This window comes from Magallana gigas, chromosome 1 (assembly GCF_963853765.1).
Source record: "Magallana gigas chromosome 1, xbMagGiga1.1, whole genome shotgun sequence".
In the NCBI taxonomy this organism is placed as follows: domain Eukaryota; kingdom Metazoa; phylum Mollusca; class Bivalvia; order Ostreida; family Ostreidae; genus Magallana; species Magallana gigas.
The window spans coordinates 73,113,465-73,134,525 of NC_088853.1; the positions used below are offsets into that span (position 1 = coordinate 73,113,465).

At 33.9% G+C, this 21,061-nt stretch overlaps 1 long non-coding RNA gene across 1 annotated transcript; it reads left to right on the forward strand.

The window, feature by feature from the left end:
* Nucleotides 1–2,569: 2,569 nt before the first annotated feature.
* LOC136272697 (uncharacterized) lies at nt 2,570–5,045 on the forward strand. Its single transcript, XR_010710709.1, has 2 exons — nt 2,570–3,019; nt 4,749–5,045. It is a non-coding gene; the product is annotated as an uncharacterized lncRNA (long non-coding RNA).
* The last annotated feature ends 16,016 nt before the right edge of the window (nt 5,046–21,061 follow it).

Below are 21,061 nucleotides of genomic sequence, written 5' to 3' on the forward strand. Positions count from 1 at the left end.
ATATTCAGTAGACATACTGTAGCTGAAAGCGAGAAAAGATGTCGCCCAAGAAGATACAGATATGCAGCAGCATTTATTATTATACCTCAATATGATTATTCTATTAAATCTGATTGGTCTAGAAAGTCACGTGACAGGGAGATGTCATAGGAATGAAAAAGCCGATATGACGATACGATGTAGACAAATATGATGAAATCAAAAATATTTAATCATTATGATTCTCTTTATATCTCAGAACCAACTTAACTATCTATGATTTATGAACGAAAAGTGAGACAGTTAAATGGGACATCAAACAATCAAGATGTTAATGTTGCGACTGTTGAAAAGTCAAACATAATTAGAAATCAACGTATTTTGTATAATCATATGTTGCTTGGTATAATAAAACGTTTATTGCATTAATGTTCAGGGTATATGAAGATTTATTCCCCAGAAAAAAAACCAAATTTCTCTCGGGCGATGCCCTCGGGAAATATGATTTTTCTTGAGGGAATAAATCTTCATACATGTATTTCCCTCACGATCATGCAATAAATGTATATAGTAAATTTGTTCTGAAACAGAGATACTTATATAGGGTATATATACTTGTAGCAAAGCATGGCATATTGAGGTCGTATCATAAGTCGTGCAATGATAGTAAAACGTTGCAAGATTACATGAGACACGTTGAGCAACAGTCTCACGGTCGCAAAACAGACTCATAAACACCAGCGATTTATCTTAAGATCTTTATAAATCGTGCATCACTCTTGCGAGTACACAAAACGTTGTAAAAACTTCGTACTAATGTTCGTGCGTTGCACTGCGATAATTTGGATCGCGTTCGGTCGCGTCTGAATAGTGTGCATGTCCAATATTCAGAGGAGACTTGATGCGACCAGTAAAACGTATGCAACAAATGCGAGAGCTCGTGCAACGTAAGCGAGGGCTCGTGCAACGTATGCGAGAGCTCGTGAGCAGCTAAAAAATTTCGATCGCAAAGTGGTGTAAGGTGGTCGTGCGCCAATTGTGAAAGGGGCTTTAAGTAATGGGGTATAGTAAAATGGATGAATAATTATTGGCATCATTAGGTACGTACGATTAATTTGGAATGAATCATATTAAGGACGTTGGGTTGTAAACAAGTCATGCATGCATTAGATATCCCATAAACTTTTAAATATAATTGTTTTGCTAGAAACTGTTATTTTTTAAATAAACAAATCCATGTCTTTTAGCTTTTAAATTGAATCATTTTTCATTAAAGTGATATTTTCCTGATTCTGACATTTGTCTCGATTATGACATGTCCAGTTGTGACAAGGAGCACGCGGCGGGTGTGACCGGTCAGCAGAAGATGCTCGCTCCTCCTAGGAACCTGGTCCTTCCTTTATCTATTTGGAAGTCCGTGTTGCTCTGCTCTGGATTTGTATTTCCTTTTATTGATTTTCGATATGGTTCACGGCTTGTTATTGTCATTGTTTCATTTCAACTATCTTTTTACAGAGCTCTTTTTTAAGGATATCAATACAGTCTAAAAAATTACCACGGCAATCCCGCCTCCTTAACATTTGAACAGGAAGTGACTGCAAAGCCAAACAAAAGCTTTCATGCAACAAGGATCATTTTTTTATATCACGTGATTGTGCAAATAAATAAAAAGCGATCCAATGGATCCATTTTATTTATTAAGTAGAACGGACAAAAACTGCGTAATGTTTTTTTAAGGTTTGTAGAATGAATCACAAATTAATTTGAAAATGTATATATCTGCAGGAAATATTATGAAATTATTAGGGTCTTCCGTTTCCAACGGAAGACCCTCTTGTTATTCTATTGTTTCTTTTTATTATTATTAAGGTCTTCCGTTTCCAACGGAAGACCTTATTGTTTTCGTTCGGTTTCTTTTTCCCTATTCTTCTTATTATTAGGGTCTTCCGTTTTCAACGGAAGACCCTCTTGTTATTCTATTGTTTTTTTTTATTATTATTATTCTTCTTGTTTTTCCTTCTGACTTCTTTTTTGCTTTATATCTCAAAAACTATTCAACCGATTTGCAAGAAATTTTCAGAGATTATGTTAAATAGTTGTCCCTTGAAGATTTTTAACTTTCAGTCATTAAGTCACTTCCGTTTTCTAGTTACGTCATTTTTAAAAATTTCAAAAAGTGATTTTGTCCAGGACTTTTCTCGTAAACGGTTGTTTATAAAGACTTGAAATTCTCTGTGATTGTAAATCTGCGGATTTACTTATGGCAAATTTACAAAAAAAAATATTTTGTAACTTCCGGTCGAAACCGGAAGTGATTCTAATTTTTCGGAATTTTCATTTTTTTGAGCGAATAATAAAATTATATGCATGTTGTAGAGTTTGCAAAGCTAAATGCAAAACTAAAATTCGTTTTCAAATCGGATGATGCATTTCAGAGATATCGGGGTTTAAAAATTGATCTTTCCGGAAATTTTGATTCCGTGTTTTTGGTTTTAAAAATAGTGCATATTTCACACTGAAAGTAATTTCTACTGAAAACAATTCGTACTGATAATTAAACTATATATAAAACACAAAATCATATGCATATTGTAGAGTTTGCAAAGCTTAATACAAAACTGAAATTCTTTTTCAAATCGGATGATGCATTGCAGAGATATCGGGGTTTAAATATTGATTTTTCCGGAAATTTTGATTCCGTGTTCTTGGTTTAAAAAATAGTGTAAAATTCACACTGAAAGTAACTCCTGCTGAAAACAATTCGTGCAGGTCATAAAACCGGACTCTGTTTTTTAATAGTTAATTAAAGTGTTTATCGATACAATTTAGTTATTTCGATCGATAATTACGTTGTTAGTTTTTATTAGTCTTATTAGTTTTAATCGAAATAATCATCGTACGATTCCCCATTTCAACTCGCCATGTTTTGACTGCGAACAAACAGCTGATAGCGGTGTGTCTACATTTTTAAAAAAAGCAAGGCCTGCAAGACGTCGATAGTGGAAATTTCAGCTCAACTAACGTATGACAGATTATAAAGGTATGTTTCAATACAGGATATGTCGTATTTACTTTTTCTTTTCAGAGTATTTGCACTTAGTCTTTTCAATCTAATCCGAGATTCCTCTGACTCTAACCTCCGCTTTTGAAGTACGTCACAATATAAAAGCGGGCGTTAGAGTCAGCGGAATCTCGGAATATTATCTGTCCAGTGTATTTTCACGGTAGCTGCAGAACTGTAGCTCTCCGGGAAAAAATAATGACAGACCGGAGAGCTACAGGGCCACCCATTGAAAAAATTGTACATGTATATTTATTGCGCAGAAAAACGTGCGCTAGTTTTGGACTGATTTACCTTATTTATACGCAAATTCTGTGAAAACAATTAGTACCATTAAATTCTTCATGCAATTTACTACTGATATCGCCTCTTTATTTGCCTCAGACTTTCTCCGAAACACGCTACCGACCTCGGGAAATCAAGTATGTTGAATTTACATCGAGATCGAGAGTCGCCATTTTTACATGTAAACAAAGTGGACCACATGAATTTACGGGACTGGTGATGGTGTTTAAAAGACTATCCGAGGCAAGTGAAGAAAGGATATCAGTAGTAAATTGCATGAAGAATTTAAAATTAAAAGCGGTGGGAGTCCTAAGGTACACAAGAATAGAATGTTGTAATTAGAGTGCATGTATGCATGATGATAACTTTACCCAAATATTTAAATATAGCAGATCTTTACAATATCGCCTTCACTGAATTTATAAATTAAAAAACTCAGGCTTGTGTTTAATTAAATAAATATATTTGACAAAGTAAATATTCAATCTAATTAAAATTAGACCTTTTGTCTCGCTCTCTATATGGTTATTGCTTGTGTAACAGGCATGTAAAACAGAGTGCGAGATGAAAAGTCTCAAATTTCATATTATATCAAGCTCAGAATTTAGGTCAATGTTCGATGATATCTATTAAACAGTCTTCTCAAGATATAAGTATTTCACAGAATCATTGTAATTTGAGAGATTAGATTATCTTTTATACATATTGATTCATTTTAGGTAAGCTTTACATGCATATCACATCTACATAGATTAGTATGTAAATAATTTTTACTGCATGTGCCTCAGATCTCTCTCTCTCTCTCTCTCTCTCTCTCTCTCTCTTTTAATCTTGGCAAAGACTCATGAAACTGTCAGAGGGCATCTTAATTTTATGACAAAAATATCTCGATCTTGTAAAAGAAATCCAAAGTGCATTGAATTTTAAAATGAGCATGTATTATTAATCCCTCATTTTTATGCGCATTATACATAGTATTGTTTTTAAAACATGTAATTCGTAAGAAAAAAAAACCCTCGCTAAATTTATTCGCAATAAACCCCAGTAGAATTGACAAAACATGGTATACACGTAGCAGAAGCTTATACTTTGACACTGTTTGGATTGGTAATATTCCTTTGTAGTTTATGAATTGAAATATTGCTGTCGCTTTTCAAGTAAAACAAACTCTCTCGCTCACTCCTGCTCTCGCTCTCTCTCAATCTGATATGTCTATACCCAAGAAATTATTTTAATGTTATGATATTATGACTTGATATGCACACTGGCTAAATGTTAATGTCATATATTTGGATATGTCATACTTATAACACTGCATGGTCAGTGTATTTTTTCCAAAAATATTATGTATATGTTAATGTAAACACAGCTATTACAAGTACATGTATGTTAACACAGCTAATTTATTTTTTTTTTATTTCAGCTTAAAGCAGACTCTTGTTACCACATGGCTTTTACCTGTTGATTCTTGTGGTTTCAGCTCTTGAGGTTAACCTGTCACCTCTACCCACATGCATATTCCTTGTGTTCTACAGACTATCTACCGGTAATTCAAATTAAATCGGATAATGCATGAACAATAATGGAACTTTAAGAAAGCATCATGTCCTATTGTGGTTTGTTCATGTTTGATAAGAAATTATGAAAAACAAAATTAAGGCTGTTTAAAGAAATATAATTGTTGTGAAAATTTGTTTTTCAATAAAAGTATGCAATTATGTTTCCTTCATTTTTTATTTTATAAAGATATTTAGATGTGTTTACATAGTTGAAAAATCACCCAAACTCTTTCCAATTTTCTCCATAAGATTACATGTAGGATATGTAAATGTACATTTGACTTTTGAATAACACCAGCAATGATAATTACTTTTGAAATGAGCAAGAAACAATCTATTTTCATTCCTTTAAGGTATATATGCATAAAAAAAGTAGAAAAAAACATGTCAAATTTGAACATTTTTAATGGAATTCTCCACCGCCTCCAGCTACCCGGGTGTGTTTGAATTTAATTTTATATAAGGCAGATGTTGAACTTGTTGATCTTACTGTTTTATCATGGTTAAAAAGAGACTAGAAACCAGAATAGATTAGATATTTAATAAATATGATTGTTAACTTACTTTTTTTCATGGAAAAAAGAAATCACATGCAGGAATACTTGTCTATTTAATTATTAAAATGCTACAAATCATTCAAGAAACATAAAAAGATCAAATTTTAGTATCATTGATGATTGTTTTCAAATATGTGTGAGAAATGACTCATAGAAATTGCCACAAGTTTCAGAAAATTAGGTAAAAGATTTCAAACCATGACTTTTTATGAAAATCAAAAGATAGGGGGTGGGTATACATGTAAGGGCATTTCTAAGTTATGTGATGCTTTTATCAAGATTATATCATGTAGATGTATGTTGTATTGAATAAGGTTTCTTATTAAAGGTGGTTGAACAACAATTGACCTCTAAAAGGTCAGGTAAAGATGTTTTACTAAGGAGAACCCTGTAAATCTGTGTTGAGTAAAAGAAATTGGAAATGGTGGGTTCACTTAAATGGCCATATGTTTATTAAACCTCAATGGAATTGTCAATATGTGGTATACTTTTTTCTCAGAATTGCATTAGCTTTCTTATTCTAAGACAAAGACATCTGTTCATAAAATGTACTAAGTTAAAGGTAGCAAGGGACCATTCGGATAAAGTACCCGTTAATATTTTTGTAAAAGTAAGGTACATCACTACACCTAGACTTATACTTTTTAAGACACTACTTCACAAGATGGCGATTTAAATGTTTTGTTGAACTCTTAATATCGTTTGATTGGGTTGTATACCGTCATAGCTTAATGGTTAAAGTATTGGGTTTCTAAAGCGTTTGAGTTTTAGTCCACCTGGAGCTTTTGTTACTGTTTATTGAATTAAATTTTTGAAAATGTAATTGTTCATCCAAATTTGCATATTTTTTGCCTATTTGACTTAAACACTTCTTATCAATTATGATATCTATCATAATCAAGTAATTTTCTGCTGATTTGAGAAAATATTTCAAGGTGTTTTGAGCCACCTTAAGAGATGCTGCACAATTGAAGGCTTATGAGTGTTGCTAAGATTCATAAAATGAATTTTAATGATCATCATTAGAGGGATCTCCCTTGTTGGAATTGGTATGCAATATGAAAACCCCTAATGTTTAATACGTACATGCGAATTGAATGGTGAAACTTGCGGCTAAGACTGTTGTGTTGACTTTACACTGTGAAATTGCAGGTTACAAATGGGAGGTTATATAACTCGAAATTTATGTGGATGGGACATTATATACCTATTCACTGGGTATGAGGATGATAGCAAGTTTATTGTCCTAAAAGACAGCCACTATTTCATGGGGCGAAGCCAAGTGAAATAGTTGCTGTTGAGGGGGACAATAAACTGTCTGTCATCCTCACACAACACAACAGTCTTAGTCTGTCTTTCTGTCAGTAAATAGCTATAGATATCTTAATTATTATCCTGAATAAAACTTTATTTGTTGGCGATGCAGAATTTCTTGATGATAAACAAATTAGAATTATCGGACTTTGAATTTAATGCTGTGATCGGATTATACCAGAGGTGTTCCGAGTTTAAAAAGGGGAAATTGTATGCTGCTGGTGAATACTTTCGTTGACTATTCACTATGGACAGATAGCATAGAAACTATTTCACAGTTAGATGGAATAGCATGTTTATTCATTGTAATTTTACATAGGAAATATTCACAGAAATATAATAAACTTTACATTGCTAAGTTTCTGACATTTGATGGTGCAACAAGCACAGTTTGGAAGGTCAAAGGTGACATCTTTTGTATCTGACTCCTTTTCGGCTTTATAACTCAAAAAGTTTATAACCGATTGAGATGAAACTTTGAGAGATTATGTGCAACTATTATGCCTCTAAGATCCTAAAGTTTCTTTGAAAACGACCTTTCCGTTTTTACGTTACGTCATTTAAACAAAAAATTTTAGAAAGTCATTTTGTCCGCAGCGTTTCTAAAAACGCTTTAAGATAGAGGCTTGAAATTTTCAATGGTTATGATTTTGTCGTTTTACCTCTGTAATAAGGCTCAAAATGAAAATCTGTCACTTCCGGTCAAAACCGGAAGTGAATCAAATTTTTCGAAAAATTGAATTTTTTGATCAAGTCAAAAATGAATATCTGTTTTGTAGAGCTTATTCAGCTTAATCTAACACTGAAAGCCGTTTTAAAATCGGACGATGCATTAGAGATATTGGGGTTTAAAAATTGATATTTCCAGAAATTTTGATTCCGCGTCCTTGATTTAAAAAATAGCGTAATGTTCAAAGTAAAATTAACTTGTACAAAAAAAACTTGTTAAGTCGTACTTGAAATTAGTAAGGTTTTTGTTAAGTCGTACTTAAAATCATTCGGATTTTGTTAAGTCGTACCAGGAATAATTCGATTTTTTTCATCTTTTTATTTTAGTTACTCTTGTTATTGGTTTAAGAGCTCTGCTTCTTACATGAACTTCCAGCTTTACTTCCGACATTAACGGAAGACCCACTCGTTGCTTTGCAACGAGCTTTGCTCTAGTTACTTTTCTTTTTTTTTCTTACAAATTTTGTGTACGCGATTTCTCGGAAACTGTTCGACCGATTTACGCGAAACTTTCAGATTTGAAAGATAGTGATCTGAACCTTATTGGAATTTTTTTTTACCCATGACGTCACTTCCGGTTTTGAGTTATTCACAATTTAACGATTTTCAGAGGGTCGGCTTGTCCAGGGGTAAACTCCTAAACGATTTAAGATATTGAGTTTAAACTTTCAGGGATTGTAGACAAAAGGTTGTAGATCTGACATGTGGTATATATATATTCCTGTGACGAAAAGCTCCGAAGCTCGCCCGAGCTCGAAAATTACGGTTAAAAAAGCGTCGTGATTTTTCGTGGTTTTCTTTCAATATTTCTTTCCTCGATAGTATTTTGTTATAACATGTAGAATAAAATATCTTTATAAAGTCAAAAGCTTTCATTTAAAATCATGAAAAAGGGGCTGGCCTTTCAAATAAGGGGCTGAGGGGGCTCTAAAGTCTTTTAATGATAACTTTTTACTGTGAAATATTTTGTGATACGTTATAGAAGCAATTATGTTCATTCTAACGTTATTCACCTATACATGGCAATCATTTACTCCTATGTTACATAATTAGGGGATTTAAAGGGCCAGAAGTCCAAAACTTTCATGATCAATATCTCAAAATGGAGGAAAATTTTGATAAGCAATATTGAACAAAAGATGCTCAAAATATTGAGCTTAACAATGTACAACCATTTATTCTTTGTTATGCAGTCCTTAAAGGGAGTTACAGGGTCGGTCCCTAAAACGACCCTTTGAAGATATCTCGAGAACGGCACACAATTTGTAATTACTTGTTGAACAAAATGTGTTTGAATTGACAAGAGCTTTCATTTGAAATCAAGAAAAAGGGGCTGGCCCTTCAAATAAGGGGCTGAGGGGGCTCTAAAGTCTTTTAATGATAACTTTTTACTGTGAAATATTTTGTGATACGTTATAGAAGCAATTATGTTCATTCTAACGTTATTCACCTATACATGGCAATCATTTACTCCTATGTTACATAATTAGGGGATTTAAAGGGCCAGAAGTCCAAAACTTTCATGATCAATATCTCAAAATGGAGGAAAATTTTGATAAGCAATATTGAACAAAAGATGCTCAAAATATTAAGCTTAACAATGTACAGCCATTTATTCTTCGTTATGCGGTCCTTAAAGGGAGTTACAGGGTCGGTCCCTAAAACGACCCTTTGAAAATATCTCGAGAACGGCACACAATTTGTAATTACTTGTTGAACAAAATGTGTTTGAATTGACAAGAGCTTTCATTTGAAATCATGAAAAAGGGGCTGGCCCTTCAAATAAGGGGCTGAGGGGGCTCTAAAGTCTTTTAATGATAACTTTTTACTGTGAAATATTTTGTGATACGATAAAGAAGCAATTATGTTCATTCTAATGTTATTCACCTATACATGGCAATCATTTACTCCTATGTTACATAATTAGGGGATTTAAAGGGCCAGAAGTCCATCACTTTGATCCTCAATATCTCAAAATAGAGGAAAGTTCTGGAAAGCAGTATTCATCAAAAGATGCTCAAAATAATGTGCTTAAAAATGTACAACCATATATTGTTTGTTATCTGGACCTTAAAATGAGTTTTAGGACCGGATATCAAAACGATTTTCCCAGATATCTCAAAAACGGTTACCAATTTCAAAACACTTATTAGCGGTACACAAAAATACCTTTTAACTAAAGTGAATGAAAAGGAGCTGATCCTTCAAATAAGGTACACCAAAGGTATAGATAGTCTTTCACCGATTACTCTTAGATCCCACCTCCTTTTCCTGATACGTTTCATTGACGAAGATCAAGAGTAAGGTCATTCCATATCCTAAAAATCGGACGGAAGACCTCCTCGTTGCTCGCAACGAGATCGTGTCTAGTTATTATTCTTTTTCTTTTCTTCTGACTCCTTTTTTGCTTCATAACTCAAAAGTTTTTTAACCGATTTTGATGAAATTTTCAGAGATTTTTGCACGTTAGCGTCCCTCAAAAATGTTAAAGTTTTAAAGAGAACGTCACCTTTGTTTTGACGTGACGTCATATTTAAAAATTTCAAAAAGTCATTTTGTCCCGGACTTTTCTCAAAAACGCTTTAAGATAGACGCTTGAAATTTTCAATGGTTATGATTTGGTCGATTTACCTCTGTAATAAGGCTCGAAATGAAAATCTGTCACTTCTGGTCGAAACCGGAAGTGAAACAAATTTTTCGAAAAAATGAATTTTCTGATCAAATGAAAAATGAATATGTGTTTTGTAGAGCTTATGAAGCTGAATCTTAAACTGAAAACCGTTTTAAAATCGGACGATGCATTACAGAGATATCGGGGTTTAAAAATTGATTTTTCCGGAAATTTTGATTCCGCGTCCTTGGTTTTAAAAATAGCCTAATGTTTATCGTAAAGTCAACTCGTACCAAAAATAATTGTTAAGTCGTACTTAAACACATTCGGATTTTTTTTGTTAAGTCGTTCTTAAAATCAAAAAGGTTTTTGTTAATTCGTACTTAAAATCATTCGGATTTTGTTAAGTCGTACCAGGAATAATTCGATTTTTTTCATCTTTTTATTTTAGTTGCTCTTGTTATTGGTTTAAGAGCTCTGCTTCTTACAGGAACTCCCAGCTTTACTTCCGACATTAACGGAAGACCCACTCGTTGCTTTGCAACGAGCTTTGCTCTAGTTATATTGAATTTTTGCATGAATGCATGCATGAAAATTAAAAGTATTTGGGTAAGCAGTAAGTAATCAAGACTTGTGGCTGTCTGTGCGTTCTCTTTGAGCACGTGACAATTCCTGCCGAACGTAAGTTTTCTTTGATTTAAGAAATGAAGATAATAATTTTCTACTGATCGACGTATCAAAGAAAAAATGACCGGAAAACTTCATCAATGCGCGTTGCATATTGATGAAAAAGTTTCGGGTCAATTTTGTCTTTGATACATCAATCAATACAAAAATTATTATCTTCATTTCTTATCATTAAGGTTTTCCGCTGAGAGCGGAAAACTTTACTATTATTCTGAAAATTTTTCAAATTTTTTATTATTATTTTTTTTTCTTCTAGGCGCCAACTTTGATCCTTAATATCTCGTTCGTTTGTTCACTGATAACATGCCGCGTGATGTTGTCGTTGCATATTTTAGTTGAGGAAAATCCCTAGCCGGTTTTGAGTTATTTCCCTTTTAGTAAAATTTAACGACTTCTTTTGTCCAGGGGGTTTAACTTTAACGATGACTGGCAGAGTCTCATAGATGGGCTGGTTTTGAAGCTAATACATTGAATTTGTGCGAGATATATTTTATTTATTATCTAAATGCAAATAAAAGGGGTGCTATAGATGTTGAAACAAAGGTAAGAAAAAAAATCAAAAAAATTCGCGTATTTTCCGTGTTAGTTTTCTACCTGATAAAGATTTGTTATAACATGTATTTTAAAAGTTCTTGGTCTTACCCAGACCTTTTATTCGGTATACTGAAAAAGGGGCTGGCCCTTATAATTAGGGAGTTAGAGGCGTCCAAAGTTTTTTGTCAATAACTTAAAAAGGAATAAACATTTCTAATGCATTATTGAAGCAAAGTTGTAAAGAAATTAATTTTGAATCCTTCTATAGTATTCAATTTAATGTTTTCGTAATTTATAGTCAGTATTTGCAGAAACAATTGTTGTCAGTTCGGTCCATTTTTTGTGGGGGTGCGCACGTTTATGAGGTTATGAAAGGGCTTCTTGTAATGCACTAACTGATACATGTAGCGCGCAAAAATAATTCCACATAAAATTCCCAAATGTTTTTATACATATGTACATTTTCATTTCATATAGATAAACCTCTTTGACCTTATATTTGTTGTTTGTTTCATAACTGTGTCCCTGTCTATATTTAGATGCATTACGAGACTCAGGTAACCGATCGATAGGAGAGTCGCTAGCTGTATTCAGGCCGTCGCCTAGACGATGTAGAGCTGGACGTACACGTTTAACGCCCCACTGTGTTACTGTAACAGAGACATTTTGAATTGTTTCAGTACTGGGAGATGTGTTAATAAAATGGTTCCAATGCATGGTAATTAAACTCAACTTTTCTACAATACGTATACACGGCCGTCATATAAAGCACAATGTGTATTACTGACATGACAAATGTACGCTGGCAATTTAAACGAACGCGGGATTGCTCCCGATAGAACAATTCTTTTAAAGCAAAAAAAAAAAAATATTGATTTGCGATGGATATAATATAATTGTCATCATGGAGTTGATTTTAAAAAGTGAACTTAATATTCGTATACGATAATATTTGAATCCAAATCCGCTAGTTTTAAGTTACGGTATTAGGGATATTAATTATGACTTGCCCCGCGTTTCAGGTTTTTTACTTGCAAAACATCTACAAACGAACATACCAAACAACCTTCAGCAGCAAATTACAAATTATTTATTCCATACACAATTCTAAAGAGGTAATTAAATAAATTTTATAAATGCTTTGTACTTGTATTCGCTATCTTCCATGGAAAAAAGTGGCATGGAAAAAATGTTGTTCAATGTTCATCAAATACGCTGTAGCCTTAGCAATCGAAAATAATTAACAAACTGTATATTGATATATTGAAATATCAACAAACATTCAGACCCGCAATGTGTTTTTTTACAAGTTCTATAAAATGTAGACTCAATGACTGAATTCTTTACCGTTTTCCGTCTGGGTTATTTTGAATCACGTGTGTACGTTATGTGTAGCCATATAGATGAACACTTTAAGTGTTTAATTTTTAAAAGAAATTGTGTACATGCAGAGCAATGCAATGCTAGGACAATAAAATTCCAACAATGTATATGGTGAGGCCGGTCAGACTGATACTGGTTCTGCTTGTTCTACAAATAGCGAATGTAAGACGAAGTATTTGGGTGTAATATTTTAAACAAATATAAGTATTGCTTTCTTAAAAGCTTGCATTACTCAACAAAGTATTTTATTGGAATCATTCTAAGTTACCTTAGCTGCATATATGTACCGCTCGGTCTGTATCCCGGAAAAATTGACTACCATCCGAAATTTTTCATACAAGGTCTACAGACTTGCAGGTAACATTACCTTTAAAAATACATTTTAGAATTTGCCGCTGTTTATAAATTCATTAAAAAGACGCGCAGAATTAAGTGGTAATATGTCGTTTGATATGGGATTTATGACGTCTATTTATATTGTTTTCATTAAAATTATTTCATTATTTCAAGCTTGTGGGTGGAATGAAATCAGTTTTACATGTTATATGACATAAAGATGTCCTCTCCCCATTTTTTCTCGAAGCAACTATTTTTATAAAATTTACATAAAAAAAATTAAATCATCATGGAGTTGCCCCCCCCCCCCCATTTTGGTAGCCTGTAAAAAAATAGTATAAAAATCATGAAATTATGAGTGAAATTTTGGAAAATTAATTGTTTTTTCTTTTTTTGCTTGTCAAGATTTGTTGGATGAGTTTGCCCCCCCCCCCCCACACACACACTTTCAAAAACGATGCTACATGCTTGGAAATTACTCATTTCTTTATTCCCCTCTTTAATAAACAAAACAAACTAACAAACATAACCGATCCACATAAATATAATTACATGTATCAAAAATAAACTTAAAAAACAAACTACACATTCATCCTTCACCCACAATTTCGATATTTGTCATCGTTGTAGACCCGTGTAACAATCTGTTAAGTAGGTGCTTGCACAAAAAGAACCCCTTGCTGATCTACATTTTCATTAATGCATACAAAGAAAAATATATTTTATTTACAATTTGAATGTTGAAGTGAAAATTCCAGTTTGAGACCTCAAATGAATGTGTTAATCGTTAGTAGCTGTTTATTTATGCTTAAAATGAATAAAAAAATAGACAAATCAGCTCAAAAAAGATTTTTTACTGGTATATTGAATATAAGTAAACAAAAACAGGGCACGAGCCTTGTTTACATGACGAAGAATTGTGAACCCTGTATCTTGCTTAAAACTCATCGACTGGCACCCAAACGTATTTGATCATTAGAAAATCATTCCTAAAGCATTGTAAATAATAAAAACAGAAAAATAAAATTTGACCAAAATCGTGACCATGACCCTTTAAAGAGACAGGACAGCTGCAAACACATGTGTGAATAATTTCAGATTTACCCATTGTATCGTAAGAAAATAAGAAATACCTTGGTATTTGTTGCAACATGTAAAAGAGCTTATCTTAAATAACAAAAGTGGTCAATGAATAAGAGCTTCTGTGTTAGAAGCAGTTGTCTCATTACTATAATCATTCTATAGTTAGACAATGATACCTTTATTACAGTTTAGATAGTTATTGCCAAAATGAATAAAAAGCTCGGAGTAGTTCAAAAATGATGAAATTAATTGATACCCATTCATTTAAAAAAAAGATTGTGTTTGACATTTGTCGTGAAGTCAGGGATCATTTTTCCTAACAACAAGCATTATTACAACAGTTATATGTAAAGACAACACAGCTGTTGTGTTAACTATCACTAAATATTATATATTTATATAACATGTATATGTGATCATGATCTGAAGCCTTTGGGTTCTCTTATTCCATTCCTCTATATTGTTCTGTGTTTATAAGGAGGTACTGTAAATCAACTTTTTTTTCGCGTGCAAGAAATTTTCACGTGGTTCACGAGGGCATCCTCAACGCAAACCAATTGTTGTCGGGTCTGAATATTGGCTTGGTCACATTGGTCAACATTAGCCCTCGGGAACGAGTTTATAGGAAGTAAATTGCGAAATAAAGTTGTCGTGAATAAAGGTTGGTTTACAGTAAAATGTAGGTACTTGAACTTATGTACAAGAAAACTACACCAAAATATGTTCTTGGTTTAATAAAGCACAACCTCTATAATCCAAAAATTAATTCACCCTGCTTAATGCAACATACTTTAAACCTTACATGTATAACAGGATGCAGAGTCTCTGCTTATTTGAAGCTCTCCAAAAATGCATATAAGAGTCCATATTGTGTATATATCAGTATGTATTCACCATATACATAATTGTCCATCTTCTTTTAGTTTGGACAAGCGTTTTTGTGTATGGAAATCTAAATGTCTAAACTTTGTATGATATCTTTTTCATGTGTTTATCATGATTCATATACTGTATGCAACGCATGTTTATAAAGGATAGATGAATTTCTATCAATTTTGTCAAAATTTTGATGTTAAATAGCAACATTTGGATATTTAATAGCAATTTTATTTTCATCTCTCCGCAGATTTTTTCCTATATATATCATATCATTTTTCTTTATAAGTAAAGTTAGATCCATTTTGATTGGCTTTAAAGTTACCTGTGTACTATAAATTAAATTTAGATAAGAAAAATCCTAGCAATGTACAATTATGCAAATGTAACAAATGGCTCAAGATAGCATATTTATTAGGTAGAACCTGTATTATAATGATTAGATCTTTATTTAATTTATTGATCAAGTAAAATTGTTATAATGCACGTGATGAAATTCTGGTGCTTTTTGGATTGAAACATTCCACCTACCTATCGCGTATATTACACTGGAAACAATTTCGAAAGGAAAATGATTGTGAATTCTTATATTTGTCAAGTTCATTAGAGAGCGCATGCTTATCAAATCAACTCTGATGTCAAGTTCATTAGAGAGCGCATGCTTATCACATCAACTCTGATGTCAAGTTCATTAGAGAGCGCATGCTTATCAAATCAACTCTGATGTCAAGTTCATTAGAGAGCGCATGCTTATCAAATCAACTCTGATGTCAAGTTCATTAGAGAGCGCATGCTTATCAAATCAACTCTGATGTCAAGTTCATTAGAGAGCGCATGCTTATCACATCAACTCTCATGTCAAGTTCATTAGAGAGCGCATGCTTATCAAATCAACTCTGATGTCAAGTTAATTAGAGAGCGCATGCTTATCAAATCAACTCTGATGTCAAGTTCATTAGAGAGCGCATGCTTATCAAATCAACTCTGATGTCAAGTTCATTAGAGAGCGCATGCTTATCACATCAACTCTGATGTCAAGGTCATTAGAGAGCGCATGCTTATCAAATCAACTCTCATGTCAAGTTCATTAGAGAGCGCATGCTTATCAAATCAACTCTCATGTCAAGTTCATTAGAGAGCGCATGCTTATCAAATCAACTCTGATGTCAAGTTCATTAGAGAGCGCATGCTTATCAAATCAACTCTGATGTCAAGGTCATTAGAGAGCGCATGCGTAACAACATCCTGTTTACCCCCCCCCCCCTTCTTCCTTTATTGAATGTACCTCCACCCCACCCCCTTGTCATTTTAAAGTGTGTTTGACATATATGTGTGTTATTCAGACGTGTGTAAATGTGCGTGTGTTTGTGTGTGATAATAATGGATGTAGTTTGTGAAAAATTAACATGTTCAGCAAAAGTCATGTCCGCCATATTGTGTCTGTCATCATCTATGTTTGGTAAATGGTTTATATTTATTAATGAAAGTCAATAAAAAAGACGTTTTCGTTTTGTAGTTTATTATTTTTGTGTGTGGAGGTCATCGGCCTCCCTAAGCCTCACTGTTCACTGCTGTGTCTGAGCCAGTGTACTTTGACAATGAATAACAATGAAAGCATGCATCCGCTTCAAAAAATAAACACTACATATCATTTCTTTTTCATAGCACTTTTGGTAATTTTTTTGAAAATTAATGTGAAAATTAGCGTATTGCTAGCTCGGAGCTGCATTCAAGACCGTAGCTGCACCGTAGAGCTACCTAGTTGAATGGTAAGCTGGCCTAGCCGCTATGTAGATATTCGTAGCCTAAATAGTATATGCTAGATATTCGTAGCCTAAATATTATATGCTAAGCATCAAATTCAAGATGGTCACCTTAGAGACCACTTTGTCACAAACATCAAATCGGTTTACTTTGTGATATTTTGTTCATCCTTTAGGTTATAATGAATATCAACAGGTATACATTTGTAATCCGCTTGAAATAAACAATATATGTCGGTGTAATAAGTCTTTAGTTGAATATTTTCTCTTCAAATATGAGATCAATAGACCAAGATATCTACGACCTAGCGACTAGGCTAGCTGCTACGATTTTGAGCCCTGGTGATTTATTTTTGTCTTTTGGGGGGGGGGGGTAGGGAGCAAAGACAGACACATTGCCCCGTGATGTTGCAAATTTCCTATGTTTAAAGCAGTAGAGAGATGGAAGTACGTAATGTACTGTCATACTGTGCATTGAGCCAATGTTGATTAGCAATGCCTTCAAAATGTGCTTGTGCATCGTGACCGCAGCTAAGATACGATGTCTATCTAAACGTCATTCGTTCCTTAGCAACGTTCGATAACTCTAAATTATCCGCATTTTTTTTATCCGTACAGTAGACCTGTTAATGTTAATGGGTCTTGAAGAGTTTATATTACTTTGAGACATTCTATGAACTGCCTGGCTTAGTGGCTCCACGGAGACCTACTACCTAGAGGTAAAGGGGTTCAAGCTACCGCTGCATCGATACAACTTTTTTTCTAATTTGATCTCAACTTGTACACGTTATTTATTATATTACATTCAGCGTGGCCAAACTTAATTTCGTAAAATGCATGGATTCCATCAAAAACATTCTTTTCATTTTATTTCATTTGTAAAGTTTAAGGGGTAATTATTATTTTTATGTTGAAAAAAAATACTTTGAGGCTGAGGATCAAACCACAAATACAAATCAGTAGTAATTATACACGACCGTACTGTAAATATCAATATTAAAAACAATTTATGAATCTATTTCAAATAAAACAAAACAACAAAACGGACTAGAGTTCAAACAAATAACAGATCTTATGAATACTGAAATCCAGAACCATGCAAGTCTATTTGTCACATGACCCCGTGTCGTCATGGCAACAGCATAATGTTGGCTCATAGCTGTGATGAATATTCTTTGGGTTGTAAGTGATCTTCCGTCGTTTGGACAACTCACATGATGTCATATCGTTCGGAACTAGTGTGTATTTTCCCTCATTTTCGTTCCATATGTGCAAAGGCCCATATTTATCCGGACGGCAACTAAAACCAAAAGGGGTGAAGCATCCAAAGTACTGATATTGGCCCGACTCCATGTCGATGACGCGAACGCCAGACTGCTTTAAGACGTCATGCAGCCGCCATCTTTGATCCACCTGCAACCTTAGGTTGTCCGTTTTCACTATCCTCGTGCGGAATTCTTTGTTGTAATATTTCAGAGTGCATCGGGGGTTTTCCTCTATCACTGCCTGTAGCAGGTTGGTTGGATTGAACACCGCGTCAGTGTCCTTAAGGTACCTCATCATACACCGCACTGCGTGATCTGCCACCGCATTCACCTCCGCGGCATCCGCTAGCATTGCTAATTGATATTCATACGCGATGGAGAGTTCCGAAGCTACTGCTTGTAACTCACAGTCAAAGTCTTCCTTCTGAATACTATCCAACGGCCTGGTTATTCGGATTGCCTTCCTTCTACGAATAACATTATGTAATCCTCTGAGAAACCTTCGGAAATTTATGCTTCCACCGAACCGGAAGGAGTTCCGAATGCACCGCGCTTTCGAATACGTCTCACCGATGATCATTTCCATGTCTTCCTCATCTTCGTGGTCGGCTTCTCCGCAGTGTGATTTGGCGTTTACACCGAGCTCTGATAAGATCCGTTGATATTTTGTCTTTTTGCGATTAAATGTCAAAACGAGTCTCTCTTGGAACACTTCAATCACTTTAGCAACTTCCGCCTCATTGGGATAACATCGAATTCGTTTGGAAGTCTTGTCTTTGGATATTTTTTCACCGCGACACACGGACTTCAAAGCCTCTGTTGTTTCTGTATTTGACTGTTCTATTTTTGGGTCTTCGTGGTCAGACTTTTCACTGCGATGCTTGGTTTCTGTTAAAATGTTTGTTGTTTCGTTGTCTGTATTTTCCATTTTCTTTTCATCATGATCAGACCCAATGCACTGTTTAGAGCATGAGTTTATTTCCACAGCAATGTCATCTGCCGTTGTTTCATTGTCTTCATTAGTTCTACAATCACATTGGGTGTCTCCATCACACACCTGTTTCTCAGTCATTCCTATCTCGTCCATTTCTCGTCAAATTCATGAACTGGTCGGATCACTCTGTAAATTTAAGACAAGACACGTTCAGTTGTTCACACTTTTAAATTGATATACACGTGTATTTCTGTATTTAACCATCACACTCCGGAAATACTTTGATATCTTGTGGGAAAAACCCGGTCAGACAGTTTCATGAAAAGAGCGGGGTGAAAAGTTCATAAAATTATAGCTATGTATATGCAGGCAAATTATACCAGAAAAAGCCTTTAAACATCTCAAATGCACATGCTCAGTATCACATCTGAAGCTTATTATTTATTACTTGAAAGATGAATTTGTTTTGTAACACAGTGTTGCATTAATTACTCTCTCTCTCTCTCCCTCTCATCTCGCGTTGAAAATTGCAAATAGTACATTTAAACTGTATTTACCAAATAGGGATGTGAATTAATTCCACAATCTCAACGATTTAAAAAACGGACGGACACCTCCCTGAATCGTGTTTCTTGAAAGGGAGAAGCCGGTTTCACTTCTATTCTTCCTGAACACATTATGTACATTGTACAAGAAGGAACTCACTTTATCAATTACTATTCTTTGAAAATTTAAGGCCAATATGTATTTTTTTATTGTGGGGTCATTTGGGTAAACATTAGACTTTTGCTTCGTAACATACGAAATTCTGCTAGGGCTAGTTAATTGAATCTGAACATCATCAACTCGTGCCCTGCAAGAAAGTGTTTCTAAACTTCAAACACTGAACGGCCCGGGTACCCTTAATAAAATCAGCCGCGATTATTTCTCTGTACTTCAAGATATTTTGCTTTGGTATACGAGATATTTAAATGTTATTAGAAAAGCATGATCTTTTCAGAGCCCGAAAAATACCATATAAAAACGTCCATTACATTTAAGCCCCTCCCCCATTGGAAATCGACCGCCAAATAAAGAGGCCGTGTAATCTTCACCATATTTTGATTTTATCAATCTCTTCAGAAGAAGAGTCCTATATTAAGATATAAAAAATATCTAAAGATTAAAGATACATATTAGGGTTTTTTCATTACTAAATAATAAGTATATCGACGAAATAAATAGTTACACATGTATTAAGGTAACTCTGTACCTATAAAATCATGGGTTCAAAGTTAAAAACTTAACTCTTTTTTAACATATTGGACTTAAATTTCATAAAAAAATAAATAGAATATATATGTATCCATACTATTTAAGATGTAAGGTAATAAAAACCAAAGGCTGAAATTGTCACCTGAAAACCACACTTTTCTTGGTTTAAAAATTAAATATAAGTGGATGGATACTTGTTTGTCTATTTAAATTTTATTGCTTACTATGCCAGAAAACTGAAATTAATTAAAAAAAGGAAAAAATTGTTTACATTAGAAAAATTATAGCATTTAGATATATCACTAAGAGAAAAGTAGAAAAGAGTTATTTCCCTTTGTCATTATTGAATTATGTCGAATATAAGGATGAAAAACGATTATTAAATATCTCCAAGTAAACAATGATTTGAGTTTTTGATGTGCACCTATGATAACATAGAAATTACAAATCTACTTGCAAGAATTTTAATGAATTCATGGTTTATGTAAAATGTATGACGTCACAGGGGGGGTGGATTTACTATAGGTATCTGAAATTGAAGTTTCAGGGTAGATCTGATGGGGTATTCGTTGACCCCCCCCCCCTCCCAGCCTTCTTAATCCGCTGTTGTTTAGTGTAGTGTCGTGGTTTTTTTTAACCCACATTAGATCCGCCATTTGAATCGATAGCGCACATGAGTTTAAATGGGAATCCCTTTAGCCTAACCGAAAATGAAACTAGAATTTCATGTTTACTCTATCCCCGGGCCATCCCCCTTCAAACACGTTAACAAGACTTATTGTAAAATAATAATTTAATTTTACATGAGGTTAAGAAACTTGTATACTAATATATTATCTCTTTATGTCCAA